This window comes from Thermobia domestica, chromosome 9 (assembly GCF_964235325.1).
Source record: "Thermobia domestica chromosome 9, izTheDome1.hap1.1, whole genome shotgun sequence".
Taxonomy (NCBI): domain Eukaryota; kingdom Metazoa; phylum Arthropoda; class Insecta; order Zygentoma; family Lepismatidae; genus Thermobia; species Thermobia domestica.
The window spans coordinates 79811779-79831078 of NC_137462.1; positions in this window are offsets into that span (position 1 = coordinate 79811779).

A 19300-nucleotide genomic window follows, 5' to 3' on the forward strand; every position below is an offset into this window, starting at 1 on the left:
TGACAAATAGGCTATACCGAATTACTAGAAGAATGGCTACATATAAGTGAATTCCACTCGTGTGGCAGATTAACCAAGAAGCTTTCTATCTTGTTTCAACGAGCATTAGTTTTGCATTGAGATGGATTTGATGATATTACCTGTAAATGCTGGATATTTTGTTGTCTAATGTCTAGGAAAGCGCACATACCGGTAAGTAAGCGGTTGTAGGTTTTGTCACTCACCAAGTAAACCAGTCAAAATAGGTTTTCTGTCGGAACAAATTCCCGGAGAGCTGATTTTTTTTCCTGTTGATAGACTATGATGAGACATGTAATTTCCCCAAAGTCCCCGGTTCTCCCCATTGTGCTTCCCCCCCAGCCCTCCTTAAAGGTGAATTTGCCGTCTCTCAGAAAATTAGCCATAACTCCGAAACCATTGGAGCAAATGCTTCGCAATTTTTTTTAATTTTCTTTGTCTAATGTTAAGCTACAATAAAGGTGTCTTTCATTTTTCTCGAGAAATGTATAGTTTCGTGGCAATTGTGTCTTAAAGAGAAAACAACAGCTTTTTGGCGGGAAAAATTTCCTTTAATTTATTTCTACGAGGTAAAGTAAAAAAAAAATGTTTCAATTGAAAGTTCTAGATCGAAGTGTAAGCTTTAAAATGGGGCATATATTGTCACAGTAAAGCTAGAGCTGAGTAGCTTTGAACGTCATAAGAATATGCTTCAAGCCTAGGAATAAGATCAGAAAATGCCAGTTTTGGTTCGGGGGGACTATTCCCTACCCTCATATTGGGCTTTCCATTATCCACCACCTATGGAACCGCCGTGTCCCGGACTGGCAACAAGCGGCAGCTTTCTTATATTATGAGTTTATTTTAATTTCTATACTTTTAAATAAATTCATAACAAGAACAGCATCACGGACCACCCACCCACCCACCACTATAACCTAAGAATACTGTGTGCAATGTTTTCTAATATTCATTTTAAAATAAAGCCAGATTATTCGTGTAATTGATCTTCAAAATCTTCATTGTATTGAGGTACATTGTTGCATGATAACCCATTAGAGTGCTCACACATAGCTGAACAGGTAAAGTCAGATATTCTGCAGCGACAATAATCTCTACACGCTGCCTTGCAAGAGCATGAAATTATTGCTAGGAGGTCATCAGGAGCAAAAGGTTTCATGCTTAGTATTGGTCTTAAGACTCTTCTTTTTCCATCACTTTCTGGTAATTTAGCTAAATCAAAGTTTGACTTCAAAGAAGTCTTTGCAGTTAGTCTTGTAAACCTGAAATAACGAGCTTCGTTTAAAGTTGAATAATGACTTAGCCCGTACATTGAAAGAACAAACTTTTCTTCATTCTCGACAAGAATATCTTTTGATGCATCTTGTTGCAGGAAACATTCTGCCTCACATTTTGCCTCTGTTTGTGTGTGTGTGTGTGTGTTTTTTTTTAATTAATTCAACTGCTTTTGTTTTCCCAATTCCAAAAAATGACGAAGTTGTATCACAGCCAAAAATAGCATGGGCAAGAAGAAGTTTGTCTATATTTTTGTTGGATCTTTTCAATTTATCGATATTAAAACAAGTGCTCGACGGGTTCTTTCCTCCAATATCTTTTCGAAAGAAAATGGGTCTCTTCTCTGGTGCTAATGCAACTAGCAATATTAAAATGTCCGTGTCATTTCCAACAACAATCACTCTGGAAAAGGTATCAAGTTTGTCAATTCCAGTCCTTACAATTTCAGTATCAGCATATTCTTCAGATATAACTGCTGCTAATCCAACTTTTTCCAACTCTTTACATGTGCATTCAATCAATTCCTTTTTGTGCTTTCTGTTAGAAAGAAAAGGTTCTTTTTTACGACACATTTATTATTTTCGTCGAACTGTATTTCGCATGAGGAATATTTCAGTGTCCTCCTTTGGTGTTCTTCATCTTTCGTAGTCGCCTCTTCTGGATAACCATCGAACACCACCGTACAATTATTGCCATACTTGGACAGTACAAATGAGCAATAGTTCCTAACAATATCTCCATATGTAGCATCCTTAGGCCATGAAACATAATGAAGAAGAAAACCTCCATCGATAACTATCCCAGCATCTTCTAAGCATGGTTGCTCAACGATTCCTTCTGAAAATACTTTAACTATAGACGATTTAGTTCTTTCCGAAGATAAGTATCATCAAAAATCGATGGAGGTACAAAAGACAATTCATATTCCAAATACATTTTCAGTTTATTGGGACTGTCACATACACATAAAATCCTATTAAAAAGCTGTTGTGGGTTTATGTTCACTTTTAATGATCAAACCGATACAGACTTATGACTGGCTTGAGTAATTACCATGTCTTTTCTTTTCAATTTTAGCTCTCCAAAACTCTTACCTTTCATTTTTTTCCATAGCTGCCAAACCCATTTCATAAGCTTTATCACTGTTAACGCTATCATTTGACACAAAGCCGGAATGTAAAGGCACGAGACCTCCTGAAAGCTTGGTAAAAGGGTTGTGCTGTCTCAGCCAAAATGTACATTTCTCAATATCCTTGTTATCTCTTTCCTTGATTCCCGCAGTTCAGTAAAATTTAAGGCTGTTTCTGCAACTTTATCTAAGGCTTCTTGTATCTTTAAACAGTACGGTGTTCCATGAATCCATTTTGACAAAGTACTATCTCTTATTCCTCTTCCATGCGTCAGACCTCCCACCGCTTTCATTGGACGCATTAGGCATTATTCTATTATCATGTCTGTCCAAGTTCCTGACCAATATTTCCCATTCCTGCGAACGATAAAATAACCTTGTTTAGTAAATAATTCGGATTCTTCTTTTGATAGTTTAGATTCGAGTTTCAACATATGCTGAGTATATAAATGCACGGATTTAGCATAGGGCAAGTGGCCTGCAGCATGGAAGTATGGAAGCATGTCTACTACTGTACTCAAGTGCATGTTCCAGTTCCCAGTTCTTTCTGCAAATATAAATTTCAACATAAGATCTATACACTTAATTAGATTTAGCCAAAGCTTTGCTGTCCTGCTAGATTTTTTTATCTCTTCAAAATTTGTTTCAATGTTTAAAACAGTTTCTGTAACTTCATCATCCAGGTTAATTTGCTCGAAATCCAGTTCCTTGTCAATAAGCTGCTGACATATGTTTTCTAATTTCTTGCAGCCCTTTTCAATCTTTGGATATTCTCTCATTACCGTAATGAGAGACGCCGCAGCTAAACAATAAGCTCTTATTCCTCTAGAATATGCATGCCCACTTAACATGTGATTAACAGTTGCCGAACCATAAACAGATTCCCATAGATTTTGTAAGCCACTTCCTTCCATTATGCGGCCCACTGATCCCATATAAGACATTAAAAGGTGAAATCCACCTAACCTTTGATAAGTCACTATTAGGATCTGACCTTTCTACGATTTCTGTTGCTTTCAGATACAATGGTTGGTCAAAAGTAGCAATGCAAGATTGATTTCTTTTTCTACATTGATCTGCAGCAAAAGATAAAGCAGAATAGATGGTAGACATATTATTTGGGTCTAAGTTTATAAATGGTACTGCCATAACACATGTAGATTCAGAAGAATGCTTGGTGCTGCAAATAATGTTCATAAGCCCATTCCAGATAGGTTGCATCTTTATAACTGGCATCCAAATTAAGTTTACCGGGTAAAAAATTGTACATAACTCTTCTGCGCTCTTACTAAGATTTCTGAGCTCACTGTACTATTTCGTCGGACTACACCAGCACTGAGGCTCGCTGACCTGGTGGAGCACATTTTTGTTATTTTTTTCGTTATGTGTCAAATAAATACTATCATAATATACCTCGTTTTAAAGCTTAGACTTCGATCTAAAACTTTCATTTGAAACATTTTTTTACTTTACCTCGTAGAAAAAAATTAAAGGGAATTTTTCCCGCCAAAAACTGTTGTTTTCTCTTTAAGACACAATTGTCACGAAACTATACATTTCTCGAGAAAAATGAAAGACACCTTTTTTGTAGCTTAACATTAGATAAAGAAAATAAAAAAAATTGCGAAGCATTTGCTCCAATGGTTTCGGAGTTATGGCTAATTTTCTGAGAGACGGCAAATTCACCTTTAAGGGGGGCTGGGGGAAAGCACAAGGGGGAGAACCGGGGACTTTTGGGAAATTACGTCTCATCATAGTCTATCAACAGGAAAAAATTCACATCTCCGGGAATTACTTCCGATATCTAGCTTATCTTTACCTTCATTGACTGGGCTACAGAGCTTATTGATGGGCTGATGGTCATGTAAGATATTCTCTTAGAGTTTTCTTGAAACACTCTAATTATCTCCGTTTTAACATCATGCCGTAAGTTATTTGTAAATCATTTAAACAGCGTCCGAAAAATAGATCTAATCTCTGTCCTTATGCATCTAATGGAAACGGAAGATGTAAATTTAAGTACTATTGTTATCAATATTGGATGTTCATACGAGACACAATAACGGTACAAGATATCGGGAACTGATTTTTTAAAAAATATAGATTTAGAGCTCCAAGGATATGTTCCATCTATACCATTGTCACGCAACTAAAAGCATAAATAATAGATTTAATCACTTTTGGTTTCAATACTGTTCCACAAAGCAGTGCGCGATAACGATAATTTAATTTCTTAAATTGAATTTAGAATTTAAAGAATAGGTACCACCTTCGCCCTTTTACCCCTTTTACCCGAATTGAAAACGAAAATGGTACATCCACCAATTAAAATTTCAATATTGCATCGAGGAACTTGCTTGTCCAGTGGTGTATAGTGGTTTGATGGCTTGGGCTACCACTAATTTTTATAACATTTGTACGTTATTATTATTATTATTATTATTATTATTATTATTATTATTATTATTATTATTATTATTATTATTATTATTATTGGAGTTTAGTTTTTATGTTATTATACAGTTTTCAAAGTAAGAAACAAACTTTACAACACATTTTCCTTTATCAAGTAGGGTCTAGGTAAATATGATTTTCTCTTCACTAGCAAGACTTACATTAAATTATTAGTATTGCGGAAAAACGATAGTATTTCTACCTTCATTTGTTGCATGAAGTACATTTTGCATTGGATAGGTGGTAACCCTACTCACCAGAGTAAATGTAAGCTGTTTGGGTAATAAAGAACGTTGAAATAGGCTATTAGCAATGAAGGAGTCTCGGTCTGTAAATGCAAATAATGGAACAAGTATTTTTAACAGTTATGCCAACTATCGCAAAATACTGTAAAACAAAAACAATCGTTACTTTGACGCACACCACTACGGAACGAGGCTCAAGATAACCTAGACAATTCCCAGAGAGACCTAAAATGCACTGTGATTAGTCGTATAATTTCCCGTCACTCTTCGCTCACGCGCAAGAAACAGATTTCTCTAGAGGCAACTGGTACTATCTGGCAGAACATTCGTATGCTGTGGGTAGAGGTGGAGCCAAGGGGAATGCCCTGATAACTGGATGATTCTTGCTGCAGTAGAGTAACTACAGAAGTGGTTTCTGCTGCGTTATCATGTCGAAGACCTCTTAAAGATGCGAGACAGACTGCATGCAAAGAAGTTAATGGATGTTTCTAAATACATACAGTTATCAGAAACTTGTATCATTGAAAGATCTTGTATCATTAAAGTTTAAAATTATCAATATAAATTATTTTGTATTATAGTAGGTCTAACTTTATTTTGTAATATCTAGGGCTACCGCCGGTAGAACCGGTAGCCCACAAAATACGCCACTAATTTTGTCATTATAAGTACATTCCAGTGCCTCACATCAGAGTGATATTCATTGACATGTGTAAGTGACAATCTGTGAAATGAAGTCATAATCACTGCGGTCTTACATACATTATGTAAGTAATCCTAATTTTCAGTCTTTCCTTTCACTGCGTTAAGGCTCAAAATTGAAGTTATTTTTTCATATTCTTTTTGATCCACAACGAAAATCAACTAGCCACCCTACTCTTGCTGTTTTGGCTTAGTAGTTCGACTTAACTGCATTAGAGTAAGTGAACTAGAGTCTGACTTTGAGCAGAAAATTTCATAAAAACTAGCAGTTTGGAAGTCCATTACAATGTGAAACGAAACTTACTTCATTTTGATAGCATCTGAATACTGTCCATTAGAAGCAGGGGCGGATCCAGGACGGGTTTCTGGGGGGGAGGGCGGTGGGTTGTAATACTGCACTTAGAACTATTTTATAAAACCTCCGAACTTTGGGATGGGTTTTATTTATATATAAAATAAGAAAGTTCCCTCTTCTGGTGGGGAGGCGATTGTCCCGATTGCCTTCCTCTGGATCCGCCCCTGATGATAAATTTCAAGAAATAAGGTTTTTTTTGTTTCGTCCCGTCAATTTTGCACAAGTTGAAGTATTTCTTTGTATGCTTTGTTTTGCAAATTTATGTACAAAATTTATGCCCACTGATTTTTACTCTTAATTTCATCTAGAAGTTATCAGAATATTTCGGCATCACTAAAGATCCACAAAGGGTGCGATATAACAACACAGACTATATTTATTATTGGAGTATAGGAAAGGGGGGCAAGAGTACGCAAATTTTAATTAAACTTATATATTTTGGTAAAAAATAGTTACAACGGAAAACTTTTACATGGAACACAAAACTTGAACTCTCCTTTACGAAATGTGAACTCAACTTTTATATACCTCTATTCTTAGAGGAAGTAGAACTCATAAAATGAAAACATTCAAATTCGTACTCTTGCCCCTATATGTGGGGCAAGAATACGAAATCAAAGGGGCACGAGTACGCACCCAAAAGAGCATTAACAATTATCACAGATGAAGGTGCTACTCCTTTATATGATGTGCATTGTTCATGCCACCATTCATGGCATCTTGCCCACTTGATCCAGTCTTCTATTGGTGGATCACTGTAAATGATATTGCATAATGGACACTCGTACACTACTTCCTCACTGACCTGAGGAGTTAACGACTCACCAAAGGTAGTCGTTAACCCTGGTTCAGTTATATCTTTAGTGGCAATAATCGTTTTCACCTTAAAATATCTTCTGAAGTTATATTCACTAGTATGCTCACCTTTTCTATTGAAATTACAAGTCCATAATGAATATTAAATAATTTATTCTTTGATTCCCTTTTAACGTATATTCACACAAACTGTCTTGCAATCAAACATGTTAACTGAGTATCTATAAAACAACGACATAGCAACCAACTAGACAATAATGTATATTTCTTATATATTAAAACATTCTTCTTTTTTTATTTTTAATTAACATTATAACAGGTATAGTGCTTGTGTAAAAGCACTTTCTGCCCGAGATATATGTAATTATGGACCGATACAAAGTATCTCGTTATAAGTTGTAGCTACAACTTCGATTGTAGCTTTCCTGGTGCAAGATGATGTTTGCCTTTGCTCTTTGGAGGGCTCCGTTTCGAAAGTAAGTTCTGCTTGAAAGGAGATGTCAGAATCTCTGATTGACTTCAAGAAGACCAAGATCTACTGGTTGAGTGCTTGGTAGCAGTTGGAGGAGGACTGACAACCACCAAAGAAGTGCATGGTGTAAATGGTCCACATGGGCCCCTGCTTACCTCCAGTTAAGATCTAGTTTACTGGTTGAAAGTTTGGTAACCGATGAACGAGCAGTCAGCAGAGAAGTGTTTGATGTGGATAATCCGCATGAGCTCCTGCTTGCTTCTAGTGAGAATCCAGTGTTACTGGTTGAAGGTTAGGTAACAGATGAATGAGAACGAGCAACCGGCAGAAGAGTATTTGAAATGGACAGTCCGCATGAGTTCTTGCTTGTTTCTAGTGAGGATCTAGCGTTACTGGTTGAAGGTTTGGTAACAGAAGAATGACAACGAGCAACCGGCAGAAGAGTGTTTGAATTGAACAGTCAGCATGAGCTCTTGCTAGCTTCTAGTGAGGATTTAGCGTTACTGTTTAAAGGTTTGGTAACAGATGGAGGAGGATGAGCAACTGGCAAAGGAGTGTTTGATCTGGATGCACCGCATGGGTCCCTTTTTACTTCCAGTGAATCATCCGATGAACGATTTTGGGCTCTATTCAGGTCTGATGCTTGATTTTTTGCTGCAGGAATGCTTTCGTCTTCAGACCTGGCTTCTACATTTAAGTCTATCACATCCACAATAGAAGGAAGAAAATCTTCTTCAGTGAACACATCTGGATTCAGTAGAACAACTCCAGATTCTTGAAGGCTGGATACCAATGGTTGCAGCGTTGTAGTCATCATCATCATAGGTATTCTGCCTTTATCGGCAGGTCACTTGCCGCAGCTGAGAAGCTTCCATGCTCCACGGTCCTCCGCTAACTTCTTCGTCTTCGCGTATGATCTTTCTGTTTTTATATCATCCATTAATTATAGTCTCCTTCGCCCCCTCTCTCTTTCCCGCCACCATACCCTCTAGGACGTCCTTCATGATACAATATCTTCTTAGACAATGTCCCAACCAGTTTCTCTTCCTCTTCCTAATAATATCTAAAAGTGTTCTTTTCTCTCCAACATTTCTAACACTCTCTCATTCGTTTTCCGCTCGACCCAACTAATTCTTTCCATTCTTCTCCACACCCGCATTTCGAAGGCTTCCAGTCGATTTTCATCACCTTTACGTAATGTCCACGTTTCCGCCCCATACAGTACAACACTCCACACGAAGCATTTTATGAGTCTTTTTTGTAGTAAGCCTCAGTAAACAAACTCGCAACTTGGAATTATGTGGGATGGATGATTCCTCATCCATTTATCACACACAGTTGAATACCAGGATTTCATCGGGTCAAAAAAGGAGCGATCTAATAGTTTCAAATTATGACTGGGATTTGGTGGTAAACTCAACATCACTATCCTATTTTGCCTGCAGAAATCAATCACTTCGATTGAAATGTGAGAGGTCTGATTCTCAACAAGTAAAAATACCTTTTTCGTAACCGAATTTGATCGCACATGTTGGTGTAAATAATATAACCATTCTACGAAAAGTTGTGAGTTGATGAACCAGAATTAGATATTCCCACAGAACCTGGCGGCGAGCCATCGAATAATTCTTGTTTCATTTGTTTTGTGGGAAATATCTGGGGGAATGAAGGAACTAGATGCACTCACCATGAAACAGCTGTTATGTTAACTCCAAAATCACTAGATACAGTTTTATTCACAACTGATTTTTAGTCGACTTTTGGAACTTTATGAGGAACCGTATTTATTCCAGTTTCGTACATGTTGTAGATATCCCGTGGAGAAAAGCCGTTTTGTCTTACAAGATCTTTTAGACAATTAAAAAACATTCAACTTGTGGCTTGCTAAAACCACGAGCTCTCCCCAGACCAGTCTTTGAAGGCTGTTGCAAAGCAATTGTTAAATGTCTACGACGGAAAGGCTCTGTTCAATCTCTTCCTGCCGTTCGATTCACACGACTAAAGGATATGGGGCACCTAGTTACGTTCAGCAAAATTGTATGCCATTGTTCTTGGATCTTTTAAAGTTAATTCATAGAAGAATTGATCCAGTAATGTGATATATTACACTAATTCGTTCTCCATTTCTTCGGTAAATAGGCCTACTGGCTTTATTGTATCTAAAGACATTGCAGATTCTCATTCAAAAAAAGAAAAGAAAAATCCTTAATTCTCCTTATATCAGTAATGGGAATGCATAGGATACAAAAAAAAAAAAAATCAGATAATATTTAGACCCCTTATAAAAATATATTTCCAGCTTATTCCATCAGTTACAGAATGCTTGTCACCTACAAGGGTAACTTGAAAACTTCTCGACCTATCCTTGATGAAGCTACATATTGTCAAATGTTAGGTTAGGTTAGCTTCATATATCTTTATAGAATCCCATACCAATCATTGGACTGATACCACCTTATGCAGAGTCGTTTTAACGTATGATTACTAAAGGACTAACCACTACAGGAAACATACGGTAGTCGAACTTTTTAGTATGGCACTAATCACGCGTCAGAACGACTCTGCATAAGGCCCATTGAAATTTATTACTGAAGACTACTGACATTTAAGATAAAAGAGGACAAAGCGTAGTATTTCTGAAACCTGAATAAAATAAGCAAGCGTAACGTTATTCAATAACTGCAGATGTCACTATCTCACACCGAAAACTCAAACACCACCTTAGATACTGTTATGTAAGGAATGGTATTTAGAATAAAAATTTATCCCTCGTACATAAGAAAATATCAGGATTCTTCAGAAGTTTTAACTTTAAAGGCTACATATGGGAACCAGTATTCGTAAAGTTTGCCGTCACTCTCTATTACAACGGAATCTACATGATTTGATTGTTAGTTCTAAATCAAATTGGATTCTTTTTCATAGAACAGAAGGGGCAAGAGTACGCACGCGTACCCTTGTCCCGTAGGTATCTGCGTACCCTTGCCCCCTCACTACACAATTGACTTTCCCGTGATGTTGTACAGACAACTGTTGGAAGAAAGTCAATTTACTCCATCCTGTCAAACAATGGATATGTTAGAAACTAACGCATATAGTACTTTGAAATCGTTATAAAATTGTGTAAGTTATTCATTAACTACTTATGTCACAATATTATATCAAACTATTAGAAAAACATAAATAATTACCTAGATAGCTTGTAGTTTGCCGCAGCACACTCAAACTTGTTTAGGTTCTAGACGCCATTAACAGCAAACTCCAAGTGACGCATTATTGCCATACGCAAATATATTCACCTGATTATAGGGAATCGTATCCTTACCCCCCACGTACTCTTGCCCCCCTCTACTCTATATCGTGTAATGACTTGTTGATCAACACTTTTCATTGAGTTCGTAGAATCATTTTATCCATTTATAGGTTTTATACAATGTTTGAGACCTAAGACTTTGGCTAATTACGTTGCCCACGAGAAAAAAAATCTCGTCTCGTAGTGATTCTCCTCTCTAACGAAACGAGAAACATCATACTTCTCGTCTCATTTCGAATTTTAAAATGTACTTCTTGTCTCAACTCTTTTCTCATTTTCGAGAAAAAAAAAGAGCTTCTCGTCTCGTGAGAAACACTACAACTGAACAAAAATCAGTGTTACAATAGAGCCATACTTGAAATTTAATATTACATTTTGTCGAGCACAGTTACTATCTGGATTGTTCCACTTGTGACTGTAAGAACTAGACAAATATACAAGATTATGCTAATACAAATGTCATATAGAATTCAGTTTGGTTTGTTGGACTTCAACTTCACCACCGAGGCTACATGAGACGTATACCTATAGTTTAAGGTGGAATCCGAAAAATCATAATGAATTCAAATTTCAATTCTCTCTCACTGGGAATCGATCGTGCGATCCCGTGAATCAAAGGTACGCAATTCAATGAATATGTTTAAGATTCAAATTTAAAGGCTAAATATAAGTAATATTTATGTTAACTTTCATGTGTAGAAGTACTTTGAAGAGAATTTTAAAAAAAAATGTAAACGAATTATTTCTTCCTTTGAAAGAATATTATTATAGAAATAATTTTCATTTAAAAGGAGAACATTTAAGATGTTAAGTGTAGGTTTATTCTACAAGTGTGTTCTGAAAAAAGAAGCAGAAGCCTTGTGCTTTCATTTTTCAACATGTAATTTGGGAATTTCGTCTTCTAACTACTATTATAAAGATAACCAAGAAAGTTCTCTCACTTTTTCACCCACCACCTTCGAACATTGATATGTCACCTAAGACGTACTTGGAAGATCAAAAATAACCCCCATCAGCATCGACCACATTCTGCCAACGTTCTGCAAGGCCATGCATTCCATCGCGGTAGAACATGGTGTTTCGTGAAGCGAGGAAGGTATCAAGTGCATTTTGAACCTCTACTAGGTATTGGAACTGGCGTACCTAAGGTGATTGTCCAAGGAGTGGAACAGGTAATAATCGGATGGTGCAATATCCGGGGAGTATTGTGGATGAAATAGTGTTTCCCATCCAAGACGTAGAGTGTTGTCCTGGGTCATCCTAGCCATGTGGGGCTCAGCGTTGACCTATAACAGGAGGACCCCTTTGCAATTCAGAAGTGCTGGCTTAAAAGCTTTGAGTTTTTTCTTGAACACGGCTCAACTACTGACAGTACACTGTTACATTGATGATCTGATAAGCTGGTAGCAGTTCCCGATGCACGATACCACGAGCAGTCCACCAAACACACAGGAGGACCTTCTTCTGGTGCAGTGCTGGTTTCGGCTGCTATGGAAAAGGTTCATGGGATGCTAACCAATGATGTCGGCGGTGTGAAGCTTCGTACAGGACCCACTTCTCATCACATATCAACACCCTGTCCAGAAATAGCTCCTTCCTCAGAAGAGACAGCAAAGAAACACAGGTATCTGCACGCGTTGCCTTCTGGCCCATAGTCAAATCATGTGGGACCCATGTACCCACTTATAGTGATTCCCAAGTTGATTGCGGTGCTGCCGAATAGTTTCTACACTCACACTGAATTGTAGACCCAGTTCCTCACATATATCTGGCTACTGTTCGCCTCAGTTGCTGCCTGAAGATCTTTATTTTGAACATGTGTTAGTTTTCCGGCATGTTGTGCGTTTTTGAGTGTTCCGTCATTGTTCTTAAACTTCTTAAATCATCGCTGCACTGTCCGCGTAGTCACGACATCTTCACCAAAGGCTTGGCATATCTTCCGCTCCGTTGCAGCGGCGTTTGACCCCAGTTTGAACTCGTACAGCATACACACCCTTATGATGCTCTGTGGAGGTCCCATGTTCCCTCTATCCTTACGCAAGTTCATGGTGTAACTGAACTGCCTCAACCAGGTAGTATTTGGATATACCGATACCAAGAACTGATCTTCGCTTTATCTCCATTTGCATTCAACTCACGGTGTGAGGACCAATTAAACACAGACTTCCACAAAAAGCGACAGAACTTTCTTGGTTACCTTTATAATTGGCAATTGCGTGTTCTCCTTTTCCTACTCCTTCTTCTTCTTCTTCTTCTTCTTCTTCTTCTTCTTCTAATAATAATAATAATAATAATTATTATTATTATTATTATTATTATTATTATATATTATATATATATATATATATATTATATTATTATATATTATTATTATTATTATTATTATTATTATTATTATTATTATTATTATTATTCAGTGTAACGTGGGTTCCTGTCACCACGGCATGGCGCGTCCTCAGGTTGCGGATCGAGGAGAAGGCCTCTAGATATAGAGGTTAGCTGCGAATATACTGAATAAGCAGTCACGGACAGCCGACTAGGAGTGGTCCTCCAGCTTGGGGGTTTGGGTAGGGCTAACAACCTCATCCTGTAAAAAAAAGCACTTGTTCAGAAATATTCACAAAAGCCTCGGACAAGGACTGATAACTTGGCACGATCTCAGCAAAAGAAAATGGACATGAGATTTGGAACATGGAATATTAGGAGTTTTTATAGGGCAGGCGCGTTAAAATCCGTAACGAGCGAGTTAGAGAAATACAGGATGGACGTAGTAGGAGTTCAGGAAGTTAGGTGGAAAGGAAATGGATCTGAGAATTCCGGAAATTTTACGTTCTTTTACGGGGAAGGAAATAAAAATCACCAGTTAGGAACAGGGTTTTTCGTTCATAAACGTATATTACCAGCAATTAAACGGGTTGAATTTGTTACTGATAGACTCTTACGGGACGGTGATGTGATATTATTAGAGATGCAAAAAAGCCGGCTTTTTTGAATCGATGGTTTTTTTTCACATAAAAAGCCGGCTTTTTTGGAAAAAAAACGAGAATTTTGGAAATTTTGGCTTTTTTCATTTTCATGATTTTTCTATCTAAATAGTTTTCTTATAGTATATTCTATGTTTAGATAAGAATTCCATGACCTAAATGCCATATTTCGCTCTAAAATTCACCATCAAGATGGATGGAACACATGTTTTACGAATTAAAGATAACATGAAGAATGTAGTATTTGAGGGCAATTTTAGAGGCTATTTAACTTTATTTTAACTTTTGAGTTATCGACATTTTTTTTTCTCTAGATCGTTTTAGTTTGTCATCCGTTTTTCATTTCTAAGAGCTTAGTAATCTAGCTTCTAGCGCAAAAGTTTAACTTCCGTCAAAGTACGTTTTTCAATATATCCGTCAAACCGCACTTCCACATTTCTGTTATACTGTAGCTGTACAATGATTTAATAATAATTTTCCGGATACAACCTTGAATACTAATTTATACAAATAATCAGTAGCGGATTTTTTGGGAGGTGTTTCTCTGATTGTTTCGTTTTCTAAAATGTCCTAATTTTATTTGGGAGGAGCTTGAAGTTTATGAGTACAGGTATAACTAATATTTCGATTCGTTTATATATTTAGCGATAATCTTCCGGATACAACCTTGAAGACCATTTTATACTGAGAATCAGTGGTGGATTTAGAAAAGTATTCTGGGAGGGGCTTTTCTTACTAATGCTTAGTTTTTCTAAACATTCGTAATTTTTATTTGACGGGAGCTTAAAGTTTATGAGTAAAGGCATAACTAATAGATATTTCGTTTGTTTTAGACATTCTGTAATTTGGGGGAACAGGCGTCAGTCCAAAAGACCGCCCCCCTAACCTTCGCAAAACCGTCACTGCTGGTAGTTAGTAATAATAACGATTTAAAAACAATAAAAAAGGAAATCGGCCAACTCACAGTAGACGCACTATTTCTACTTCACAGATGGAATGAAGAAAATCTTTGTCTGAATGGTCGAGTGCTGAGTTGAATTCCGTTTGTGTGTGTGTGTGTGTGTGTGTGTGTGTGGTGGTGGGATTGGGAGAGTTCCGTAAGATATGAAGGGTGTGAGCCAAGAACATGGTAACTAACAAATTTTCAATTGCCGAGTTATGCAGCACCAGTTAGACAGCAACGCATACCGCTTCGTTTAATCCTTCATGTATGAAAAATCAGCTTTCCGACTTTCAAAATGGATTGTGCAGCAGAAAATCTCTAATTTCTTAAAATCGTAGAATTGTGGGTTCTTGCCTCACACCCTTCATATGTTGAATCCCTCTTGTTAAAAATTCAGAAAACTTGAGGACTGAGTAAACCGTGATGGTGGTTATATAAAACTGTAGAATTTCAAGAATATACAAAACCAAAAGCTCTAGATGTGCAGCCTTTAAGTGTATCATATAAATCTAAGTATTTTTCTTGTTTTATTTTAATTTTATTTTGTTCCAAAAAGAGGGTATGGAATATTTTGAAGTAAAAATACTACATAGAATTTTGCTAGTTATTTGTATATTTTTAAAAGAAGTATTTACTTTTAGTGTTGGCTGCTTTACACCAGCTGTTTTTCTTTCTTTTTTTTTTTAAATAAACCACTGGTTTAAACCAAAAAAATAAAAAGAACGAAAAATGCGAATCGTGTGAACTTCATGGTGACGTTTCCACACATCAAACAATCTGCATTAGTTTTATTTCCTTTCCACCTTTTAATCAAGGTGTTCCATGTTCAATTCTCTGTCGAACCACAACCCTTCTTTCATGCGTAAACAAAGTAGCGGTTCGGATGTAACTTTAAGCGAGTCTTCTCCTTGATAACCTCGGTATTACGTAAGGATGTTAAGCCTAAACATACGAAACGAAACCAAATTGTATATTTCTGCATGCCTGAATGCCTGTTGTTTTATAAAGAAGCCAAGGTTGCTTAAATATATTGATAGAAATTGGCAAAATTTATCGATTGCCTACGTAGCTTCCAACATTAGCTTGGATTGGTCTTTCAATGATATGTACGTACTAAATTTGTGATTTAATACCTGTTTTAGCGTTCTGATTATGATACGTTGACCTTTAAATTTTACATGCAAAGCAATAACAGGATTTTTCCGTTATTGTTTTACATTTAGAGTAATGACGGGATTTTCCCGATGGCTAGGGCGGGAGTTTCCCAATTTAAGAAATGTACTGACCGGACTTGTTTAAGCTTATGTGACCTCTTCCAGCATAACCCTGTTGTTGCATAATAACACCAAGGCGAAACAAACTTATTTCTGTCAATATGTAATATAAATAAATAAAGCAAAATATATAAACCAAAAAAAAACCTGATTTAAACCCCCCAAAAAAAACTAGTTTAAACTCCTCCCAAAAAACGGGTTTTTGGCATTTTCAAGAACAACCATGGTTCTTGCCAACTCTGCTTACTTTTGTATATAGGAGGTTAAACAAATCTTATTATATACATTGGTTAATCCTTTGAAATTCATAATGTAAATATGTTGAGAAGTAAAACTGTTTGAAATATCTTTTCGAAATTCGTGGTTTATTTTCGAGGTTTTATATTATTATCGGCATCAACCACTAATTAAATGACTTTTTGTGTTATAGAGAACCAAAACGATATCTGCTTTATCAATTTAAAGCAGAATTTTGAAAAAAGCCCAAAATTTCCCAAGCAAAAAAGCGAAGCAGAAAAAACCGAGTTTTTTTTTCAAAAAAGCCGGTTTTTTTTCCGAGCCCTTGCATCCCTAGATATTATTGTTTTAAATGTACATGCCCCAACTGAAGATAGGGATGACGATATAAAAGACACTTTTTACGAAGAAGTGGAACGGATATTTGATCAACTCCGCGATACCATATGAAAATTCTATTAGGGGATTTCAATGCGAAAGTAGGACGAGAGGATATTTTCAAATCGATTATAGGGAACGAAAGTCTGCATAAGGAAAGTAATAACAACGGTGTTAGACTCGTGAACTTTGCAACATCCAAAAACCTAATCGTGAAGAGTACAAAATTCCCACATCGCGACGTTCATAAATACACTTGGACATCACCAGACGGAAAAACACACAATCAAATTGATCACGTTTTAGTAGATAGAAGAAGGCAATCTAGCATAATTGATATCCGGTCGTTTAGAGGGGCTGATTGTGACACTGACCACTACCTGGCAGCAGCGATAATACGAGAGAGGTTATCGTTGAATAAAGGTAATATTCATTGTCCGAAAACGGAGAGATTCAATTTAAAGAAATTAGAAGGGAGCCAGGTAAGAGAGAAATACCAGATTGAAGTTTCGAATAGATTCTCGGCTTTAGAAGATTCGGAGTGCACTAGTGTTGAGGATACCTGGATTGAAATTAGGGATAGCATTAAAATTTCAGCAAAAGAAAAATTGGGACAGGCGGAAATACGTAAGAACAAACCATGGTTCGACCAGGAATGCATTAAACTAGCAGAGAAGAGAAAACAGGCAAAATTACGCTGGCTACAAAATCCGAATGAAATAACTACACAAAATTTCTCAGATATCAGGCGGGAAACTTCCAAAACTTTTAGAACAAAGAAACGCGACTTTCTGAAAGCTAAAGTTAAGGAACTTGAAGATAATAGTAAAAATAAAAACACCCGGGACATGTATAAGGGAATCAACGAATTTAAGAAAGGCTATCAACCTCGTGCTTATATATTATAGAAATCTGACGGTACAGTTCTCACTGATACGGATAGCATCTTAAATAGATGCAAAGATTTCTTTGACGATTTGCTTAACACGCAACCAAAACCTAGTGTGCGTGGAGAAAAGGTGATACACACCGCAGAACCGTATATTCCAGAACCCAACCGAATAGAAGTGGAAACCGCTATAAAGAAATTAAAGAAACACAAATCTCCGGGTGTAGATGAAATTCCGGCTGAGTTAATTTTAGCTGGTGGCGAAAAATTGTGGAACAAGATACACAAACTCATTCTCCTTATCTGGAACAAGGAAGAATTGCCACAAGAGTGGAAAGAATCAATCATTGTTCCAATTCACAAGAAGGGCGACAAGACTGACTGTAATAATTATCGAGGCATTTCTCTTCTGTCAACATCCTATAAAATCCTTTCAAATATTCTGTTAGCAAGACTGATCCCATACGCAGATGAAATTATTGGAGATTATCAGTGCGGATTTAGACGAATTCGATCAACTATCGACCAAATATTTACCATTCGCCAAATACTCGAAAAAAAGTGGGAATACAATACCCCGGTACATCAACTATTTATTGATTTTAGAAAGGCGTACGACTCGTTTAGGAGAGAAACATTATACAACGTTCTTACAGAACTTGGAATACCGAGAAAGCTAATTAGATTAATTAAGATATGTTTAAATGAATCCCAAAGTAAAGTACGGGTAGGAAAATTTTTGTCCACGAGCTTTCACGTCCAAAATGGCCTGAAACAAGGAGATGCGTTGTAGCCATTATTATTTAACTTCGTTCTGGAATACACTATAAGGAAAATCAAATATAGCAACCAGGGCCTAGAGTTGAACAGTATTCACCAGGTTATGGCATATGCTGATGATGTAAATTTAATAGGGGATGATAGGAGAACAATAGAAAGAAATGCAGAGATCTTATTAAACGCTTGCAGGGACATGGGCTTAGAAGTAAATGCAGAGAAAACTAAATACATGGAAGTGAGTCGGGACCGGAATACAGCAAATTATGGATGCGTTAAAATATTATAATAATACTTTTGATAAAGTGGATAGTTTCAAATATCTAGGATCAATATTAACAGAGAAAAATCATATCCACGAAGAAATTAAATGTCGACTAAAAGCAGGGAATTCGTGTTACTATTCGGTTCAAAATCTCTTGTCGTCGCGAATTCTGTCGAGGAATTTGAAGCTTAAAATATACAAAACGATAATCATGCCTGTTGTTCTGTATGGCTGCGAAACATGGTCACTTACTCTGAGGGAAGAACATAGACTGAAAGTATTTGAGAACAAGATCCTGAGACGAATATTCGGACCCAAGAGGAACGGGAATGGGGAATGGCGGAAACTTCATAACGAGGAACTACATAATTTATATGGTCTACCCAACATTGTTAGGGTCATCAAGTCTAGGAGGCTTAGGTGGGCGGGTCATGTAGCTAGAATGAAAGAAAGTAGAAACGCTTTTAAAGCCTTGACTGGAATACCAATCGGAAAACGACCATTAGGAAGACCTAGGCGCAGATGGGAGGACAATGTTAAGATGGATCTCGCAGAGATTGGAATACAAAGTAGAAACTGGATCCAATTAGCTAAGGATAGAAGTCAGTGGAGAGCTTTTGTGAACGCGGCATTGAACCTCCGGGTTCCATAGGCCATAAATTTAGTTTATTATTATTATTATTATTATTATTATTATTATTATTATTATTATCATTAGTAGTAGTAGTAGTAATAGTAATAGTAGTAGCAGTACCCTATGTAAGTTGCTACGAC